Source organism: Hordeum vulgare, chromosome 5H (genome assembly GCF_904849725.1).
Source record: "Hordeum vulgare subsp. vulgare chromosome 5H, MorexV3_pseudomolecules_assembly, whole genome shotgun sequence".
Classification (NCBI taxonomy): domain Eukaryota; kingdom Viridiplantae; phylum Streptophyta; class Magnoliopsida; order Poales; family Poaceae; genus Hordeum; species Hordeum vulgare.
This window is the reverse complement of record NC_058522.1, coordinates 132,064,211-132,086,765: the sequence shown is the minus strand read 5'-3', so window position 1 is coordinate 132,086,765 and position 22,555 is coordinate 132,064,211.

Sequence of the window (22,555 nt, the reverse complement as noted above, 5' to 3'; positions counted from 1 at the left end):
GTAGAGTATTCAACCCAAATTTATTCATTCAACACAAGGGGAGCAAAGAATATTCTCGAGTATTAGGAGCTGAGTTGTCAATTCAACAACACCTGAAAGACTTAATATTTGCAGCAAAGTATTTAGTAGCAAAGTAGTCTAGAAGTAACGCCAAGGGTGACAAACGTTACATTAGCAGTTTTGTAGTGATTGTAACAATAGAAACAAAAAAGTAACTTAGCAAAGATCATATGAGCTCGTAGGCAATGGATCAGTGATGGATAAGTATGTTGGCTGGCATTCATGATGCAACAGTCATAAGGTAGGGTGATACAGAACTAGCTCCTATTTATCAATGTAATGTGGGCAGGTATTCCCTATATAGTCATACGTGCTTATGGAAAAGAACTTGCATGACATCTTTTTCCTACCCTCCTCTAGCAGTGGGGTACTAATGGAAACTAAGGTATATTAAGGCCTCCTTTTAATAAAGAACTAGACCAAAGCATTAGCACTCAGTGAATACATGAACTACTAAAATTAAGGTAATCACCATAAATAATCCCAGTAATTGTCATCCTGGGGGATGCGGATCATAACTCGTAATGGGTGTCTATAACTTTTAAGACAGGATCAAGAACACATATATATTCATGAAAACATAATTGGTTCAGATCTGAAATCATGGCACTCGGGCCCTAGTGACAAGCATTAAGCATAGCAAAGTCATAGCAACATCAATCTCGGAACATAATGGATACTAGGGATCAAACCCTAACAAAACTAACTCGATTACATGATAGATATCATCCAACCCATCACCGTTGGGCAAGCCTATGATGGTATTACTCACGAACGATGGAGAGCATCATGAAATTGGTGATGAAGGATGGTTGGTGATGACGACGACGTCGATTTCCCCTCTGTGGAGCCCAAATGAGACTCCAGATCTGCCCCCTCCCCCGAGGAGGAACAGGAGGTGGCAGCGGCTCCGTATCATAAAACGCAATGAACTTTTCTCTCTGATATTACTCTCTGGATAGGAATATATAGAAGTGCAAACGAGGTTGGTGGAGCCTCAGGGACCCCACAAGCCAGGGGCGCGACCTAGGGGGGGCGCCCTGCAGGCTTGTGGCTAGGGGGTGGCCCCTCTCTGATAGATTCTTTCGCCAGTATATTTTATTAATTCCAAAAACGTTCTCCATAAATTTTCAGGTCAATCCGAGAACTTCTATTTCTGCACAAAAATAACACCAAGGCAATTTTGCTGAAAACAGCATCAGTCCGGGTTAGTTCCATTCAAATCATACAAATTAGAGTCCAAAATTAGGGCAAAAGAGTTTGAAAAAGTAGATACGTTGGAGAAATATCACCCACACAGGTAATAAGACATAAATCTAGGCCATATTCAGGTTTAATCCGAGTTGGGTTAGAACTAGTACTCTAGGACATGGACTCATGTAAATTTCTTGTAAGGAAAGCCTAGATGAATCCTTTACTTGTACAATAAGTCTAGTCGCATATATATATGTCGGGGTGATAACCGATTGAAATAACACAGAATTGAAACATTAATATACTACATTTTCTTCTATGTTTTATATCTCCATCATTTTCTCTCTTTCGTTCTTCCATGTTCCTCGAGTTTGAGAGCTGTGAATACCTTGGCTCAATGGGCAAGCGAATCAACCTAGGGCATCCCATACACAACGCACTTCCTGACGGGGACCCTCCCGGGTGTATGGGGTTTCGGGTCTGCAAAAGCGTCTGTCAGCTGTCATGCGTATCGTGATGTCGATGGCACCTCCTTTGATGTGAGCTACGTTGAATCACCCCCATCATCGAAGCTACATGGTGACATGTTCGTGTGTCAACATGCCTAGATTTATTAATAACTAGGGAGGGGTTACATCATCCACATATTAGGGAACTAGGCAACTCGAAGGCTCCCCGTCCAACTACTACAAATCTTATTTAAAAAACCATGATTAGCTAGCACATACACTACTTTGACAATAACATTGTTTAAATTTGACCTTCCCGATTGATGAAGACATGTCCACACATTCTGTAGTGTCGTCGCAACATCCCACCATCTTGTTTTTCCAGTATAGTAATCAATCACCGTCAAGCGTCAGACTCAGCTTCCCTCATGGGAACCCCAAAGTGTTTGCAAATATTGGTCCATGAGGCACAACCATATCCTCCATTATCACCACATCTATTGCATGAGGTTTAAATCAGCATTGTGTCACCAAAAAATTGCCCTTAGCTTCACAAACTTGGATTTCGGCTTGCTCCATTTTTGTTAGTCTACCCCCACGAGTTTTTAAGTTGACTTGATGAAAATTGTTTGCAATTGCCACGACAGAAATAGGCCCTTTCGAGGGAGGCGGTGATACATCTCCAATGTATCAATAATTTATGAAGTATTCATGCCATATTTACCTATGTTTACAATACTTTTATATGGTTTTGATGCACTTCATATGATTTAACTGGAACTAACCTGCGCTGACATAGAATTACCATGGTGTTGTTTTTGTGCGGAAAATAAAAGTTCTCGGAATGGCTCGAAACTTTTTGATGATAAATTTTGGAACGAATAGGAAACAATGGAGCAAATAAACACCGTAGGGGGCCACAAGGTGCCCCAAGCTAACAGGGCGCGCCCAGGGGGTGGCCACGCCCAGATGGCTCGGGACCACCCCATAGTTCCATTCCTCGTGATTCCAATGTTGAAATATCCTATAAATCCTAAAACCCCAAGAAGTTAACCTATAACTTCCACTCCGCTGCTGAAAGCCTCTATACCAAACAAAACTCACCTAGAGCTCTGTTCTGGCACCCTGTTGGAGGAGGCAATCATCACAGGAGGTTATCTTCATCATCCCAGTGGTCTCCATGTCAAAGAGGGAGTAGTTCGCCCTCGGGGCTGAGGGTATGTAGTAGTAGATATGTGTTTGATCTCTCTCTCTCTTGTGTTCTTGAGATGTCATGATCTTGATGTATCACTAATATAGTTGGATCATATGGTGTTTGTCCCTTGCTATCTTGACGTGATGAATTGAATCTTTCACTTGAGATTTTGTTATGTTGGATTGAATATTGGTTTGAGACCACTTGATGTGTGTCTGGCATGTGGATACCCGTGGTCACAATGGAGTGTTCTATTGATTCACTTTATATATGTTTTTGTACTCAACTTGTGGATTCCCGTTGTGATAATGGGGTAATCTATTCATATAGGTTGATACACCTTCTTGTCCTACTTTCTATGATAGAAATCTTGGGGCACTCTTTGAAGTTCTTTGTGTTGGATTGAATATGATGAATCCGAATTTTTTGATGCATGTCAAATAATTAACCAACGAGTACTTGAGGTGACATTGGAGTATCTAGGATACAGGTTGATTTATGTGTATCATAGGTGTTATTCTACTATGAACTCTAGGGTTGTTTGTGTCACTTATAGGAATAACTCAATAGATTGATCGGAAAGAATAGCTTTGAGGTGGTTCTACTACCTACGACAATTTAATCTTATGTTCTCCACTAGATATGAACTTTGGAGTGATTCTTTGTCGCACGTTGAGGGATGATCAGATGATTATATTATCTTAGCATTCTTGAGAGATTGCACTAGTGAAAGTATGAAGTCTAGGCCTTATTTTTTAAGCATTGCAATACCATTTATACTCACTTTTATTACTTTTTACCTTTATGTTTTTATATTTCTAGATTACAAAACCTTATATCTACTATCCATACTACACTTGTATCACCGCCTCTTCAACGAACTAGTGTACCTATACAAATTGGCATTGTACTGGGTGTGTTCGCAACACAAGAGATTTTTTGTATTTGATTCGAGGGTTGTTAGAGAGAGACCGTCTTCATGCTACACCTCCCATGTTTTGACAAACCATAGGTCATCCACTTGAGGGAAAAAATTGCTGTCCTATAGAACTATGCGCTTGGAGGCCAATAGAGTCTAGAAGAATAAAGTTGCATAGTATATATCAATCTCTTTCTTGCGCCGTTGTTGGGGAGGTGAGTGCTTGGAGGTATATATTTAGATCTTATAATTGAGTCTTTTAATTTCTTGTTTATCACTAGTTTGGTTTATAAGATAAAACTACGAAAATGGAGTTTAGCTTGCTTCAATTACTTCATCTTTATAATGTCTTTCGTGAAAATGATGGTTCAGAAAGTTGCGCCAAACTGTTAGAAGAAGAATTTAATCAAATGTTTGACACTAACTCCTTGAATGATGAACATGATCGTAATGTTGTTAGTACTAATTCTATGAATATCCATTATGCTAATGATATGCAAAGCCAAAAGATTGGGGATGCTATATTTGATGAATATGATATTTTTAGTGCCCCAAGTTTTGATAATCAAATTTATTATGATTATGGCATGTCTCCTCTCTATGATCATTATCGTGATAATACTTATGTTATAAAAAGTGGTCATGGTTATTATTATAAAAAAAATCATAATTATGAATACCCTTTGTTAAGAACATTACTCTTTTAATGTTGAAACAATTTATAATATTCGAGTCTCCTATGATACTCCCACTATTTTGTATGAGATATTTGCCTATGGGGAGAGTGATAATTTTGTTATGATTTTTGATCATGAATATAAAGCTTTATGAGATAGTTATAATGTTGAATTCCTTCATGCTTCTAATAAAAAAAATATTCTGAGAGGGGAAGATATGCTTATGTATATTTCAATAATATAAAGTTTCCTCTCTATGTGTTCAAAGTTTTGAATTCATGCTTGTTTTGCATTCGTATGCTTGTTGATTCTTGCTACAATAAATTGTTTGCTTGCAAAATCTATATGAATATGAAGTAGATTACACTTAAATGTGATTTGCATGCGCTTGATGATGCTCTCTTGCATGTTTCAATTACTATACTTGTGTGAGCATCATTGAAATCATCACACCTAACTAAAAGGCATTAAAGGAAAGTGCTTGTTGGGAGATGATGACCCACAAGTATAGAGGATCAATTGTAGTCCTTTCGATAAGTAGAGTGTCGAACCCAACGGGGATCAGAAGGAAATGACAAGCGGTTTTGAGCAAGGTAATCTCTGCAAGCACTGAAATAGCGGTAACAAGTTGATTGATAGCAAGATAGTTGTACAATGTAACGAGTAGCAATAGTAACAATAAGTGAAGCAAGGTAGCCCAATCCTTTTGTGGGAAAGAACAGGCCATAACAAGTTTCTTATAATAGGCAAAGCGGTCTTGAGGGCACACGAGAATTTCAATTAGTCACTTTCGTCATGTCGGGTTAATTTGCGTTCTGCACTTTGATAATTTGATATGTGAGTGGACCGGTGCTTCGGTGTTGTTCTTACTTGAACAAGCCTCCCACTTATGATTAACCCTCCCGTGAGCATCCGCAACTAGGAGAAAAGTATTAAGAATAAATTCTAACCATAGTATTAAACATAGGGATCCAAATCAGCCCCTTACGGAATAGCGCATAAACTAGGGTTTAAGTTTCTGTCACTCGCGCAACCCATCATCTAATAACTACTCCAAAATGTATTACCTTGTGCTCAAAGATGGTGAAGTGTGATGTAGTTGACGTTCACATAACACCACTAAGAGAATAACATCATTCATATCATCCAAATATCTAATGAATGTCAACTTCACATGACTACTGGTAACACGACTTCTCCCGTGGTCTCAATAACAAAAGTAAGTACTCACAAGTGATAAACATGATCATGATCAGAAAGGTATTAAATAGCATAATGGATCTAACATATGATCATCCACAAAATAAACCATAAAGCATCAACTACAAGATGTAATCAAGACTACTAGTCACAACCAAGTACCAATCTGATGTTCAGGTACAAGACTAAGCACAAGTGATGAACTAGGGTTTTGATAGGAGATGGTCTTGTTGAAGATGTTGATGAAGATTGGCCTCCCCAAGATAAGAGGGTTGTTAGTTATGACGATGGCCTCAATCCCCCCTGGGAGGGAAGTTCTTCTGGTGGAATCACTCCGTCGGAGGGGAAAGTGCTCGTGCCCACGTTCTGCCTCAAGACGGTGACGCTTCGTCCTCAAAGTCCTCTCTTGATTTTTTTCTAGTCAAGAGAGAATATATACCACAAGATGGTCGCCAGAAGTGGGCTAAGTGGCCCAATATCCACTAGGCCACGTGACGGTGCCTATGTGCACTCAATCACCTATGGGACCTTTGGCCCCCTTGTGGTTCAGCGGGGAGGTCGTATGGCAAAAAGAGCAGAAACTATGAGGCGACACGATGATGAGAGTCGGTTGTTTTACCCAGGTCTGGTCTGCTATGAAGCATAAAATCCTACTCCTGTTTTGGAGGATTGATTGAGGAAGATGAAGTTTGCACGGAGTTCTTCCCCAGCAAGTGTTGCCGCGGAGAGCTATCAGGTACGTAAAAGTACACTTGGCTCTAATCCCCTGGGGATTCGAATCTACCAAGTGTAGAATCTCCAAGTGTACAAATCCTTTGCTATGTTGCCTCGGGCCTCGTTTTATAGCTCAAGTGGCGTTCACACTGGCAAACAGTCGTGATCAAATAGCTAAAAGTGCTATCATACCTAACTCTAGCACTTAAGACAAAGCGCCATAAATACGGTCTTAGGTGGCGAGTGGGGGTGCGTACCCGGCAAGCTCCTCCCACCTATCAGCTGGTCGTGCCTTGGGGTCTTGACTTGCCTATGGACGGGTGTCAACAGGTTGTAATCTATCTTCTAGCACACCTCCACGTATTTAGCGAGAGGCACCTAGCCATCTGGGATCTCGACACCTCAGCGACAAGTAACTGGTGTAGCGATGAGGTGGAGTGGTGGCAGGTTGGCCCACACTTGTCGGGGAGGCGCCTTGCCGGATCTTGGCGAAGACGTCTATGCCTTTGCCCCTGGCAGGTGCTAGGGGTTCTTGGAACGTCTTGGGCTACATGTGTAGGTCTTGCCGGCATCTGCTTCCGGCTCTTCAGTTGAGTTGGTGGTTGCTCTTGAGGGGATATGCTCTCAACGCCTGTGCAAAAGTCACGGGCACTAAGTACCCCATTACTAGCGCACTGAGAGGAGCCCCCGGGCCTGAACCATACACGCTCGCCTAGCGCTGTTGGGTGAGGCCCAAAGTTTATGCACGGGCGTGAAATATTTACGAAGAGGTAACAGCCAACCCACTTTTCCGCACGGTCCCACCACTTCAGGCCGTTTCACCACGTGTGCCGCATGCATTTTGTGAATCTTGCGGCGGGTGCGCGTGGCTTAAAGGCCTAGTTGTGGTAGAAGCCGCATCATCATGGATTGGATTGAATGGGCGGTTATCTGTTCACCCGTGATGGCGCGCAACGACATAGGTGGATATGGACGACAACCCTTGGAGTGTAGGAGAGCTAGCCCTCCGCGCCCTACCTAAAGGCGGGAGGGGTGCGGTAGTAGATGCTCATCCATCCTTCTCCTATTCTCCAACCTAGGGTTGCCCGGCTTGTTCTTCTCCTCTGGCTCTTTGAGGTGGCTTCGGTTGTTGGCTATGGTGGGGATGCGTGGGCGTCCCCCATCTTGTGTGCGGTAGCAAGAGATTCCCGTTCAGATCATGTTGCCACTTCAGTCGTGGCGACGGAGGGCGGCACCAGTGCTCGAGGTGGGGCCGCTAGAAGGGCCAGAGGCCACCGAGGAGCTCGTGGTCAAAGGGGGTGGAGCGTTATGCCCGACCCTCCTCTAGTGTCGCCGACGCTGCCATTGCGGGACACACCGAGGGCACAACGCTGGAGTTCATTGTCAGGCTGCACGGTCCTTCTTATGGTCGTTTGCGCCTCCCTCGCCCTTTTGCTAGGGCAATGGAGGTTGATGAACCACAGGGAGTGTGGCTCCGTGTGCACGGTGGCCTGGCGATGGAGGCAACGACGGTTCTCTAGCTATCATGGCAGGGCCCTCCGCCCATGGCGCCATGTTTGGCACGCATGGGTGGTAGATTTTCTCCTGTCTGTTCTTTTGGAAGGTAGGGAGGATTGCCCACCTTTGCCCACTAGGGACGACCATGCTCTCCGTGAAGGATCTGGAGAGCATGGCATATCCTTGGGCCGTGGCGAGGGATCCAGCGGTGGTTGATACGTCCATTTTGCATCATGCTTTATATCGATATTTATTGCATTATGGGCTGTTAATACACATTATGGTACTATACTTATGCCTTTTCTCTCTTATTTTACAAGGTTTACATGAAGAGGGAGAATGCCAGCAGCAGGAATTCTGGACCGGAAAAGGAGTAAACCTGAGAGACCTATTATGCACAACTCCAAAAGTCCTGTAAATTTACGGAGAATTATTTTGGTATATAAAACATATTGGGCAAAAGAAATACATCAAGGGACCCACCGGGTGGCCACAAGCCAAGGGGGCGCACCCTACCCCCCTGGGTTCGCCCTGCAGGCTTGTGCCCCCCTAGCAGGCTTCAAGTGCCCATCTTCTGCTATATGAAGGGGTTTGACGTGGAAAAAATGATATGAGAACTTTCGGGGCGAAGCGCCGCCGTCTCGAGGCGGAACTTCGGCATAAACAATCTAGAGTTCCTGCGAAGCTATTCTATCGGGGAAACTTCCATTCCGAAGGGGGAAATCAAATACGTCGTCATCACCAATGATCCTCTCGTCAAGAGGGGGTCAATATCCATCAACATCTTCATCAGCACCATCTTCTCTCCAAACCCTAGTTCATCTCTTGTATCTGATCTTTGTCTCAAACCTCATATTGGTACCTGGAGGTTGCTAGTAGTGTTGATTACTCCTTGTAGTTGATGCTAGTTGGTTAAATTCGTGGAAGATCATATGTTCAGATCCTTAATGATTATTAATATTCCTCTGATGAACATGAATATTCTTTGTGAGTAATTACGTCTATTCCTGAGGACATGGGATAAGTCTTGCTATAAGTAATCATGTGAATTTGGTATTCCTTCGATATTTTGAGGAGATGTATGTTGTCTCTCCTCTAGTGGTGTCACGTGAACGTCGACTACATGACACTTCACCATTATTTGGTCCTAGGGGAAGGAATTGGGAAGTAATAAGTAGATGATGGGTTGCTAGAGTGAGAGAAGCTTAAACCCTAGTTTATGCGTTGCTTCGTAAGGGGCTCATTTGGATCCATATGTTTCATGCTATGGTTAGATTTGTCTTAATTCTTCTTTTGTAGTTGCGTATGCTTGTGAGAGAGGTTAATCATAAGTGGGATGTTTGTCCAAGTAAGGGCAGCACCGCACCGGTCCACCCACATACCAAATTATCGAAGTAACGAACGCGAATCATATGAGCATGATGAAAACAAGCTTGACAGAAATTCCCATGTGTCCTCAGGAGCACTTTGCTTTATATAAGAGTTTGTTCAGGCTTGTCCTTTGCTAAAAAAGGATTAGGCCACCTTGATGCACCTTTGTTACATTTGTTACTTTCTATCCGTTACGAATTACCTTATCACAAAACTATCTGTTACCGATAATTTCAGTGCTTGCAGAGAATACCTTACTAAAAACCGCTTGTCATTTCCTTCTGCTGCTCGTTCTGTTGGACACTCCTACTTATCGAAAGGACTACGATAGATCCCCTATACTTGTGGGTCATCAAGACTGTTTTCTGGCGCTGTTGCCGGGGAGTGAAGCTCCTTTCGTGAGTGAAATTTGGTAAGGAAAATTTTATATACTGTGCTGAAATTTACTATCACTTTTCACTATGGAAAATAATCCTTTGAGGGGCTTGTTCGGGGTATGTTCACCCCGACCGGAAGCACAAAGATATGCTCCTCAACCTGGTGCACATACTGAAAATATTTTTTTATGAAATTCCTTCGGGTATGATAGAAATACTTCTAGCTAATCCTTATAGACGAGATGGAACACTACATCCTTATTTGCATCTAATCTATGTGGATGAAATTTGTGTATTATTTAAGCTTGCAGGTTTGCCCGAGGATGATGTCAAGAAGAAGATCTTTCCTTTACCTTTGATGGAAAAGGCGTTGACGTGGTATAGGCTATGTGATGATATTGGATCATGGAACTACAACCGATTGAAATTTGAATTTCATCAAAAGTTTTATCCTATGCATTTTGTTCATCATGATCGGAATTATATTTATAATTTTTGGCCTCGTGAAGGAGAAAGAATCACTCAAGCTTGGGGAAGGCTTAAGTCAATGTTATATTCATGCCCCAATCATGAGCTCCCAAGATAAATTACTGTTCAAATTTTTTATGCTCGACTCTCTCGTAGTGATCAATCCATGCTCGATACTTCTTGTGCTGGTTCCTTTGTGAAGAAAGATATTGAATTCAGATGGGACTTATTGGGAAGAATTAAACGCAACTCTAAAGTTTGGTAACTCGACGAAGGTAATGAGTCGGGTATAAGCCTTAAGTTTGATTGTGTTAAATCCTTTATAGACACCGATGCTTTTCGTGATTTTAGCACTAAATATGGACTTGACTCTGAGGTAGTAGCTTCATTTTGTGAATCTTTTGCTACTCATGTTGATTTCCCCAAGGAGAAGTGGTCTAAATATTATTCTCCCATTGAAGTTAAAGTACTTGAACCTATTAAAGTTGAAGAATATACTATTATTTATAATGTTGGTCTTGTTATTCCTACTACTTATATTGAGAAACCACCCTTTCCTAATAGAGTAAAGGAACATGCTAAAGCTTCAACTGTGGTTCGTAAGAGTTGTACTAGAACACCTATACCTCCTGAACAAATTAAAGTTGAATCTAATATTGCTATGGTTAAAGATCTCTTGGTTGATAATATTGATGGGCATGTCATTCATTTCTGTGATAAAGCTGCTAGAATTGCTAGACCTGATACTAAAAGTAAATAGAGACCTATTGTTGGCGTGCCAGTTGTTTGTGTTAAAATAGGAGATCATTGTTATCATGGCTTCTGTGATGTGAGTGCTAGTGTGACTGCAATTCCCTTTACCTTATACCAAGAAATTATGAATGATATTGCGCACCAGCTGAATCAGAAGAAATTCATGTTACCATTAAGCTTGCTAATAGAGATACTATTGCACCAATTGGGATTGTTAGAGATGTTGAAGTCTTGTGTGGGAAAATAAAGTATCCTACTGATTTTCTTGTTGTTGGTTCCCCACAAGATGATTTTTGTCCCATTATATTCGGTAGACCCTTCTTGAATATTGTTAATGCTAAGATTGATTGTCAGAAAGAAATGGTTACTGTAAGTTTTGGGGATGTGTCTCATGAGTTCAATTTCTCTAAATTTCGTAGACAACCCCATGACAAAGAATTGCCTAGTAAAGATGAAATTATTGGTCGCTCTTCTATCATTATGCCTCCTACTCCTCCATGACAAAGAACAATATTTGCTAGAACATGAAAATGATATGCATATGAATGGAAGGAATGAAATAGATAAGCTTTTCTTTGAACAACAACCTATTTTGAAACACAACCTGCGTGTTGAAATACTTGGGGATCCTCCTCCACCCAAGGGTCATCCCGTGTTTTAGCTTAAACAATTACCTGATACTCTGAAGTATGCTTATCTTGATGAAAAGGAGATATATCTTGTTATTATTAGTGCTAACCTTTCAGAGCATGAAGAAAATAGATTATTCAAAACTTTGAGGAAGCACCATGTCCCTATTGGATATACTCTTGATGATCTTATGGGCATTAGTCCCACTCTATGTCAGCACAAAATCAATATGGAGCCTGATGCTAAACCGGTTGTTGATCACCAACGACGATTGTCATGGGTATAAGCCTGACAGTAGATGTGTGGGGTACGAATGAGATGGGCAGAGTCCTTGCTACGGCGAGGTTGTATGACTTCAGGCCCCTCTGCGGTGGACGTAACAGCCCTACGTCTCAGTGCTCTCGGAGCTTGTTACCAAGTGTAATATTGAGTACAGCGATTCGCTAACCCTTTTACCAGTGGGGGAGGGCGGCTTATATAAAGTGCGCTGCCCTCCACAATGGTTCTGATTCAGGGGTGGAGTAGTGGCGATTGAATGCGTACGTTACAGATAACGTATGCTCTAAATGCTAATAAATGCACCCGAAAACGTACGACAGTTTCCCTCTGGAGAGGTTACCATGTACCGAGTGTATCCAGTCGGTTAGCCTGGTGTCCTCCGAATGCTAGTCTCCGACTGGATGATTCAGGGCCTGTTACCGACTGGATGATGGGGATTCCTTAATTCAGTCGGGGCAGACTTAGGGTCCTGTTCTTTGTGTGGGGTAGTCCTTGGGTAGGACACGTACAGCAGGCCTATGACCCTACCCTAGGACTATGACCCCATCATTAGTCCCCGAATGGATTGGGGTAGAAACGCCGAACAGGTGCTTGAGGTTCGGATCCGACTGGACTAGGTTCGGCTTGGGCGTTGCTTGCCTCTATCCATTTTATCTTTCCTGACCAGCGATCCGAGTGGAAGTGCTCGCGAAACGGACTGTCGGAAACTGAGTGCTTCTGCGGCATCTTTTGACGCGACCGGTCAACTGACAGCAGCGGATTTTCCGGGATCTCAAATTTCGGGTTCCGCGCGCTCAGCGGGGATGACGCCAGCGCACTCGAGTAGCTCCTGACGCCTCGATTCACGCGCCTCAATTCCTCCACTGATATCGCCACGGCCGGTCGGGCGGATAGGGTTTCGGGGCCACCCACCAGTGACTCAGTTGGAACTCTATTTAAATCTGGGCGGCGAGGCTTCTTCGCTACGCCTTGCCGAATCTTTCGCTCTCGCCTGCTCCGACTTCCCCGCCACCTCTAGCGCTCCTACTTCCCTTCCTTCTCCTGTCTCTTCGAGGGTTCGCCGTTGCCTCCATGACCAAGGGTCAAACCAGCAAGATGGAGGCAAGGAAGAAGAAGGGCAAGGCGGCGCCTGCTCAGCGGCGACAGCGGCCGCTGCCGGCGGGGTGGATCCAGGGAGATTTCCTCCCTTCGTCGGTGACAGAGGGAGACCTACTGGAGCTTGTGGAGTACGGAATGCTCATGCACAAGTCATGGAGACTGCCGGCGGAGGACGAGGTCGAGCCTGCGCCTCGGGAGGGGGAGCGCGTCCTGCTCCTCAGCCATGTCCACCGAGGTTTTTCTTTGCCCCCGCATCCTTTCTTTAAGGGTATCCTGAATCACTTCGGGGCTCAACTCCACCACTTTCCTCCGAATGCCATCGCCCACCTTTCTGCTTTTATCATTTTGTGCGAGTGCTTCATTGGTTGCCCCCCCATTGGGGTTTGTTCAAACACATCTTCTCCGCCCGATCCCAAACTATCAAACGTCTTAGTCAGTCGGACGATAAGATGCACCTCCTCCAGCTCTGCGGAGGTTTAGGATTCCAGAAGAAGAGTCGGAGCAGCTATCCTGCTCTCCAGTTGAGTGAGTCGGTTAGGAACTCGCAGTCGACGTGGTTCTACTGCCAGGACATCGCGTGCCCGAATGCGTCGACTGGCCTGCCTCCGTTTAGTCTAGATCGGCCCACCCCGCCTAAGCAGCTCGCGCTCTCGAAGGCCGAGAAGAAGGACATCCAGCCTTTGGTTGAGGCACTCGTGGATGTCATCAGGAAGGGGGTCACCGGTATAGACTTGCTGGAAGTCTTCCTTGGTCGGCGGATCCAGCCGCTGCAGGCTCGCGACCATGCCATGTGGCACTACACAGGGCCCAAGGATTCCACTCGGACCAACGTGGTGGGCGTACCCGAGGAGAGGGTGACCTCGTGGGTGCTCCAAATCACAGGCCCCTGTGAGAACCCCAAAGGAGATCGCCGAGTGAAGCCTTATAGCGCGGACCACCCTCCGCCGAATCAGGTGAGTGGCATTAGCCGGGTGCATTGGACAGTCTTGATTCCAGTCGCTTATTTATATCTCCGTGTGATGCCTAATGTTTCCGACTGTACTTCATGCAGGCGTGGACCAACTGGTTCTCCCCCGTCTCGAACGGGAATCCGGAGGAGGAAAAGGAGGAAGGCAGTCAGGAGGGCAGCGTGGACAGCGCTGAATACGTCTCCGACAGCGGGGAGGAGGAGGAGGAAAGCGAGGAAGAGGAAGAGGACAAAGAGCAAGACTCGCCTCCTCCACGGCCAGAGCATCGGAGCAAGCGCCGACACGAGCCCGCCGTCCCTTCAGCTCCTCCTACGTCGTCGAGTGCTCCGCCTGCCGCTCCGGTGGTCTCGAGTGTTCGAGGCACCAAGAGGGCCAGGGACGCCGCCGCGGAGCCCGCAGGCCAGTCTTCCAGGGCGCCCAAGCCGAGTGGGCCCAAACCTCGGAAGGCTCTGCCGCGAATGAGGGTCGCTATCCCCGTCACCTCCACGTAAGTGAATCTAACTTTTGGCTCTTTCTGTTATCCGAGTGAACTCCTGCTTTATAAGTCGAATGGATTTCACTCGACAGGGTCGCCACCTCTGCAACCTCTCCGGCCCGCCAAGGGGACGACCCCATGGACACGGACAACGTCGTTTCGTCCCAACCCGGTGAGTTGTAGGAGAGTCGGGTGTTTTATCCCCGCGGACTGTGCCATTCTTTCTTTTTCTGAGGCGTCATGTCATTCGGCTTGTCAAGGGCGATTTGCCTGGACGAGGACGACCAGGGGAGAGCCAACCCCGCCGTGGAGCCTGTCCTGGAGCCTGTCCCCGAGGCTGCTCCTCCTGCCGCCACTCCTGCGGCCGACGCTCCACCGACTGAAGCGCCTCCACCAACTGAACCGGTGCCGGTGAGGGAAGAACCGACTAGGGCGAACCTTGGGATGCCTCAGGAGCCTCCCACGATTCCTGGTTCGTCGAATGCTGAATTCAGCATCCGGCGTCTTCCAGAGGAGCGGGTGGGAGCGGCCAAGGGGGCCATGGTGCAGGTGGAGTTGATGGCTGGAGAAGCCAAGAGGGCTTATGACTCCGTTGCGGCCTTGTACCAGCGGAGCTTAGAGCTGCGTGATGATATCCGAGTAAGTAGTCTAGTAAGTATTTGCTTTTCTCTTGTAACCCACTGGGTGTTATTGTTTTTTCTGCAATGGGTTCACTCGCAGTGAACCCAATGGGTGTAGTCCCCGAGACTTCTGTCGAGTGCTTGCATCGATAGTTGTCTTTACACTTTTTGCCTTTAGTTTGGTTGTGTCTGTAGATAGGATTGCCGAGTGCGAGTACTTGTTGCAGTCGGAGTGCTCTTGCGGTAAGAGTCTCCGAGAGTAAGTTGCACGCAGGTCGGGTAGTCTTGGCCTCTGAGGCGTCGGTGAAAACATGTATCGCAATAGGGCAGGCCTATTTGAGGTGCATGCCAGTGGGGTCACTCTTAGTGAACCCACTAGGTGTAGTCCCCGAGACCGCTGTCGACTGCTTGCGTCGGCAGGGGTCTGAAGAACTTAGACTGTGAACTGATAAACTTGCTGATTACCCTTCGTTTCTTGGTGGCAGAAAACTTGTGAAATGGGAACTGCCTATGAGGCCCTGAGGGCGGAGAGGAACCAGTTCGCTGGTGAACTTGATGCTGCTATGCTCGCCATGGCCATCATGAAGGATGCGCTGGAGGGACGAGAGAAGTCTCTGGAGGAAGCTCGGGAGGCGAACAAGGTGTTGATAGAGGAGGTGGAGAGACTGAAGAAACAGAGGACTGATCTGCACAATCAGATGGCCGTTCAGAACAGACGATGGACAGCTCAGGAGAAGTATGTCAACGACTGGGCTATGCAGATGATGACTCGTCTGGCTGGTAAGTCTTATGTTTTGCCGAGTGCTTGTACCGTGTGCTCTACACTCGGTTTTTATTGTCTGCTTGCCCGTTTGTTGCAGACTTTTGCGGTGACGCTGAAGCTGAAACGGCGGCTATGGAGAGGTCCATTAAGGACAATGTGCCACTCGGTGAGGACTCTAACCGGGATCTGCTCCAAGCGCATATCCGCATAGGCAAAGTGGGTCCTTTCATCGGCCGACCGAGAGAAGTCGTCGGCCGAATTGACAAGGAACTTTGGCCAGAAGACGAGCCGCGGCAGGAGATGGAGACTCTGTTGGCGCGACTGGAGGAGATTCCGAGCCGAGTGCAATCGTGGAAGAAATCGGCAGCGCGTTGCGGTGCTGATGTTGCGCTGTCCTTGGTCCGCGTCCATTGCAAGGAGGTGCGGGAAGATAAGCTGAAGACATTGAAGGTCGCCAACACGAAGAAGCTTCGATTCGAAGACTTCATGGAGACGTTCCTTGAGACTGCTACCCGCATCGCTGATGGAATCGACTTGGACACTTTTGTGGAGCCCTCAAGTCCTGGCGCCGGCCCAGCTGACGCGTAATAAAACATTATCCTCAGTATGCCGAGTGTTTACCTGTAAGATACTCTGGCCACTTCTGTTGGCTGTCATACTTTTAAATCGGTGCGGGTAAGCTTGATCCGCACCGAGTCAGCTATCGTTTCTAGACTTTTGAAATCGGAGTGAAAAATTTTAGTCTTTTGTTTGAATGCTGTTTTGAGTGCAATGCTTAGTGCGTACTCGGAGAAGATTAATACTTAGGTGATTCTTGATCACAGCTAAGTCCCCGAGTGTGACGTGTAGTGCACACTCGGAGGATGTTAGTACTTAGGTGATTCTTGGTCACATACAAGTCTCCGAGTGCGACATGTAGTGCACACTCGGAGGAAGTTAGTACTTAGGCGATTTAGGATCGCAGCTAAGTCTCCGAGTGCGACGTGTAGTGCACACTCGTAGGAAGTTATTACTTATGTGATTCTTGATCACAGCTAAGTCTCCGAGTGCGACGTGTAGTGCACACTCGGAGGAAGTTAGTACTTAGGCGATTCAGGATCGCAGCTAAGTCCCCGAGTGCGACGTGTAGTGCACACTCGTAGGAAGTTATTACTTAGGTGATTCTTGATCACAGCTAAGTCTCCGAGTGCAACGTGTAGTGCACACTCGTAGGAAGTTATTACTTAGGTGATTCTTGATCACAGCTAAGTCCCCGAGTGCAACGTGTAGTGCACACTCGGAGGAAGTTAGTACTTAGGCGATTCAGGATCGCAGCTAAGTCCCCGAGTGCGACGTGTAGTGCACACTCGTAGGAGGTTATTACTTAGGTGATTCTTGATCACAGCTAAGTCCCCGAGTGCGACGGTTAGTGCACACTCGGAGGAAGTTAAAACTTAGGCGATTCAGGATCGCAACTAAGCCCTCGAGTGCGACGTGTAGTGCACACTCGGAGGAAGTTAGTACTTAGGCGATTCAGGATCGCAGCTAAGTTTTTTTTTGTGACCGGAGTCTGCGACTGTGGGAGAACTCTGAATCTGCACAAAACTAAATCTGCTGTATATATTATTTCATCAAAACTTGTTCGTTACACTGCTTCAGTCGACGATCACGTATAAAAACGCTTGAGGAGATCCCCGTTCCATGTGCGCGGCTCGTCTGTCTCCCTCTGAATGTTGTAGAGTCTGTATGCTCCATTGTTCAGTACCTTGGAGACGATGAAAGGCCCTTCCCAGGCCGGAGCCAACTTGTGGGGTCTTTGCTGATCCACTTGGAGCACTAAATCGCCTGCTTGGAATGTGCGACTCCTAACATGACGCGCATGAAAGCGTCGCAGATCTTGTTGGTAAATTTTTGAACGAGTGAGTGCCATCTCGCGTTCCTCCTCCAGAAGATCGACTCCATCTTGCCTTGCTTGTTCTGCTTCAGCTTCGGAGAAGAGTTCGACTCGTGGGGCATTGTGAAGCAGGTCACTCGGAAGGACCGCTTCTGCTCCATAAACGAGGAAGAACGGTGATCGCCCCGTTGATCTGTTCGGAGTGGTGCGGAGGCCCCAAAGGACTGAAGGTAACTCGGTGACCCATGTACCAGCAGCGTGTCCTACCTCTCGCAAGAGTCGGGGCTTCAAACCTTGAAGGATAAGTCCATTCGCACGCTCAGCTTGTCCGTTGGATTGTGGATGTGCTACGGAAGCAAAATCCACTCGGATACCCTGACTCGCACACAAGCCTTTGAACCTGTCCGAGTCGAAGTTTGTCCCATTGTCCGTGATTATGCTGTGAGGTATCCCGAATCTGGAGATGATGTCCCTGACAAACTTGACAGCTGTTGAGGCATCGAGTTTCTTGATGGGCTTGGCTTCTATCCATTTTGTAAACTTGTCGACTGCCACCAACAGATGTGTGTAGCCTCCTTGGCCTGTCTTGAATGGTCCGACTGTGTCTAATCCCCAAACTGCAAATGGCCACACAAGTGGGATCGTCTTTAGTGCAGATGTTGGCTTGTGGGACTTGTTGGAGTAGAACTGACAGCCTTCACATCGGTCAACCATAGCTTTAGCCATCTCGTTAGCCTGTAGCCAGAAGAATCCAGCTCTGAACGCCTTGGCGACGATTGCTCTCGAAGAAGCGTGATGGCCGCAGGTTCCCGAGTGAATATCCTCTAGGATCAACTGCCCTTCTTCTGGGGAAATGCAGCGTTGAAGAATGCCTGAAACACTCTCCTTGTACAATTGACCGTCAATGACAGTGAATGCCTTTGACCTGCGAACTATTTGCCGGGCTTGAACTTCATCTTCTGGAAGTTCTTGTCTTAGGATATATGCAATGATCGGCTCAGTCCAATCGGGAATGACAACCAGAATCTCTGTGACCAGATCAACCACAACAGGTACATCGACTTCAGTCGGATCTGTTGCGCTCTTGGGTTGTACCGATTCTTCTGTGAAGGGATCTTCTTTGACTGAGGGAAGATGGAGGTGCTCGAGGCAGACATCACTCGGGACTGGTCTCCGAGTGGATCCGAGTTTCGCCAACTCGTCAGCTGCTTGGTTCTTCAGTCTTGGAACATGATGAAGTTCTAGACCTTCAAACCTCTTCTCCAACTTCCTCACTGCATTGCAGTATGTTGTCATGGTGGGGTTCCTTACGTCCCACTCCTTCATCACTTGGTTGACCAGCAAATCCGAATCGCCGTAGACCATCAGGCGACGGACACCGAGTGAGATGGCCATGCGCAATCCGTAGAGGAGAGCTTCATAGTCTGCCTCTTTGTTGGAGGAATCAAAGTGTATCTGAAGCACGTACTTGGGCTTGTCACCCTTTGGCGATATGATCACAACACCAGCGCCGGATCCATTCAACATCTTAGACCCATCGAAGAACATTGTCCAATGAGCCGAGTAGATGTGAGTCGGTTGCTGTTGTTCTACCCATTCTGCTATAAAGTCAGCCAGGGCTTGAGACTTAATAGCTTTCTTGGCCTCGAACTTGATGTCACAGTACAGCATCTCCATTGCCCACTTCGCCACTCGGCCTGATGCGTCCGGATTGTGGAGAATTTCCGACAACGGAGCATCAGAAACGACAGATACCCAATGGTCTTGGAAATAATGGGCTACCTTCTTCGTAGTCATATATTTCCCATAGATAAGATTTTGATAATGGGGATACCTCTGCTTGGAAGGGGTCAGGACTTCAGAGACGTAGTACACTGGCCGCTGAACTTTGTACGCTTTGCCTTCTTATTCTCTCTTGATTGTAAGAACAGTACTGACAACTTGATTTGTAGCCGCGATATATAGAAGAAGGGGCTCTTTACTGAGCGGAGCAGTAAGAACCGGCTGGGTGGAAAGTAGGTCTTTGAGGTCGTCGAATGCGACTTGGGCTTCGTCTGTCCACTCGAAGGTATCTGACTTTTTCATGAGTCGGTACAGAGGAAGTGCTTTTTCGCCGAGTCGACTGATAAACCTGCTCAAAGCTGCTAGGCAACCTGTGAGCCGTTGAACATCGTGTATTCTGACCGGCCTCTCCATTCGGACGATGGTCCCGATCTTTTCGGGGTTGACGTCGATCCCTCGTTCGGAAACGAAGAAACCGAGTAACTTTCCGCTGGGAACACCGAATGAACATTTGGCTGGGTTGAGCTTGATATCGTACCTACGAAGGTTGGCGAATGTTTCTGCCAAGTCAGTCAGCAGGTCGGAACCTTTGCGTGACTTGACTATGATATCATCCATGTATACCTCCACATTGCGACCGATCTGGTCGAGGAGACATTTTTGGATCATGCGCATAAAGGTAGCTCCTGCATTCTTCAGACCGAAAGGCATAGTGATGTAGGGGAAGCACCCAAACGGGGCGATGAAGGCTGTTTTCAACTCATCGGGACCATACAGACGGATCTGATGATAGCCCGAATAGGCATCAAGAAATGACAAACGCTCGCATCCCGCAGTCGAATCGACAAATTGATCTATGCGGGGGAGCGGAAAATTGTCTTTCGGGCAGACCTTATTGAGGTGCTTGAAGTCAATGCACATTCGGAGTGACTTGTCCTTCTTGGGCACCATGACGACATTGGCGAGCCACTCGGAGTGGTGAACCTCACGAATGAAGTTGGCTGCCAACAGCTTGGCCACCTCTTCTCCGATTGCCTTCCTCTTGTGCGCGGCGGACCGTCGCAGGCGCTCTCGGACGGGCCGAGCAGCAGGATCCACATGCAGTCGGTGCTCAGCCAACTCCCTGGGTACACTTGGCATGTCAGATGGTTTCCATGCGAAGATGTCCCAGTTCTCACGGAGGAATTGGGTGAGCTCGGCTTCCTATTTAGGATCGAGGGTGGTGGAGATGTTCGTTGGGGCGGCAGAATCGTCCGTCGGGTGGATGCTGACTTTCTTCGTCTCTCCCGTTGACTGGAACGCGGACTCAGAAGCTGGTTTCTTTGAGCGCATTAGGTCGGTAGGGTCGACTGTCTTCTTGTATTCCTCGAGCTCGAGTACCGCCATCTGATGGTCGGCGAGTCTTGATCCCTCTTGCAGACACTCCTCAGCTCGCTAGCGGTTGCCGGTGATGGTGATAACGCCTTTTGGGCCCGGCATCTTCAACTTCAAGTAAACATAGCATGGACGTGCCATGAAGCTCACGTATGCCGGGCGGCCCAGAATTGCATGGTAAGCGCTCTGGAAATCCACCACCTCAAATGTGAGCTTCTCCTTGCGAAAGTTTATGTCGGAGCCGAAGGTGACGTCCAACGCGATATGGCCGAGTGACCTGGCCTTCCGTCCAGGGACGACTCCCTGGAACTGCATACTGCTCTCGCTGAGTCTGGACATCGGAATGCCCATTCCCTTGAGAGTGTCAGCGTACATGATGTTCAGTCCGCTACCACCGTCCATGAGGACTTTGCGCAGTCGGACTCCTTCCACCACCGGGTCGACGACCAGAGCCTGTCTTCCTGGGGTGGGGACATGCGTTGGATGATCCGACTGATCAAAGGTGATCGCAGTCTGAGACCATTTAAGGAACTTGGGAGCAGTCGGAACGGCCATGTTGACCTCTCTGTTCACCAACTTCAGTCGACTCTTGCTTTCGACGTCAGCAAAAATCATGAGGGTTGCATGGACTTGGGGGAACGGATCCTCTTTATCCTCCTCATCTTGTTCAGGATTCTTCTCACTCGGTTGCCCTTCGCTGAACCCCTGGATCAGGAGATGACATTGCCGAGTGGTGTGCTTCGCGTATATGGGTTTTCCTTCTTCGTCCATCTTTGTGTGGACCGGACAAGGCTGATCCAGGATGGGATTGTTGAACGGCTTCTTCTTGGGGGCAGACTGCGTTTTCCCTTTGCCCTTGAACTTGGTGCTGGTCACAGCTCCAGCTTCTGCCTGTGGTGTGGGCGGAACTTTCTGTTTTTGCTTCCGAGTGTTACCTCCGTCGGCATCGCCGACTGTCTTGTGTTTGCCACTCTGCGGTCCTCTTCCTCGCCATTTGCATAGCGAGCTGCTATCTCCATCATCTTGCTCATGGAGATGTCGCCTGTCCGGCCGAACTTTAGGTACAGCTCCCTGTACCGTACGCCTGCCTTGAATGCGCAGACCGCTTGATGTTCGGTGACGTTCTCCACCGTGTGGTAGAGAGTTGTCCATCGCTGGATGAAGTCGCGCAAGGGCTCGTTCGGCTTCTGGACATAGTGCTGAAGCTCCACAAGGCCTGCAGGGCGTTTGCACGTCCATTTGAAGGGCCTGATGAACACTCGGGCCAGATCTGCCCAACTGTAAATGCTTGAGGGGGCAACTGGTTCAGCCAAGCTCGCGCTGAGCCGTCGAGCATCAGAGGGCGGTACTTCATAGCGACATAGTCGTCCCCTCGTCCGATCTAGACTGCCACTCGGTAGTCGTCTAGCCATGTTTCAGGCTTGGATTCCCCCGTAAATTTACCGATTCCCGCTGCCAATCGGAAGTTGGGCGGGATGTCAGCCGAGCGGATGGCTCGACTAAAACACTCGGGGCCGGACACGATGGTCCTGCTACCACTTGGACGATCCAGATCGTGACCATCGCAGTGGGCTCGACCTCTGTCGACTCTTCGCTGGGCGATTCGCCCTCTTGCGTCGGGTCTTGGGTCATAAGTGTCGCCGACTGAACGCCGATCATCATGATGTCGGGACCCATAGGGTCCACCCCGCAGAGGGGTGCGCGAGCGACGGTGATCTTCCCGGATCATGGAATGGCTGCCTCCCCTGTGGTGCTGATGGGAACCAGGGCTGTGAACCGACCGATGCGTGTTTGCATGGACGGAACTATTGTGGATCCG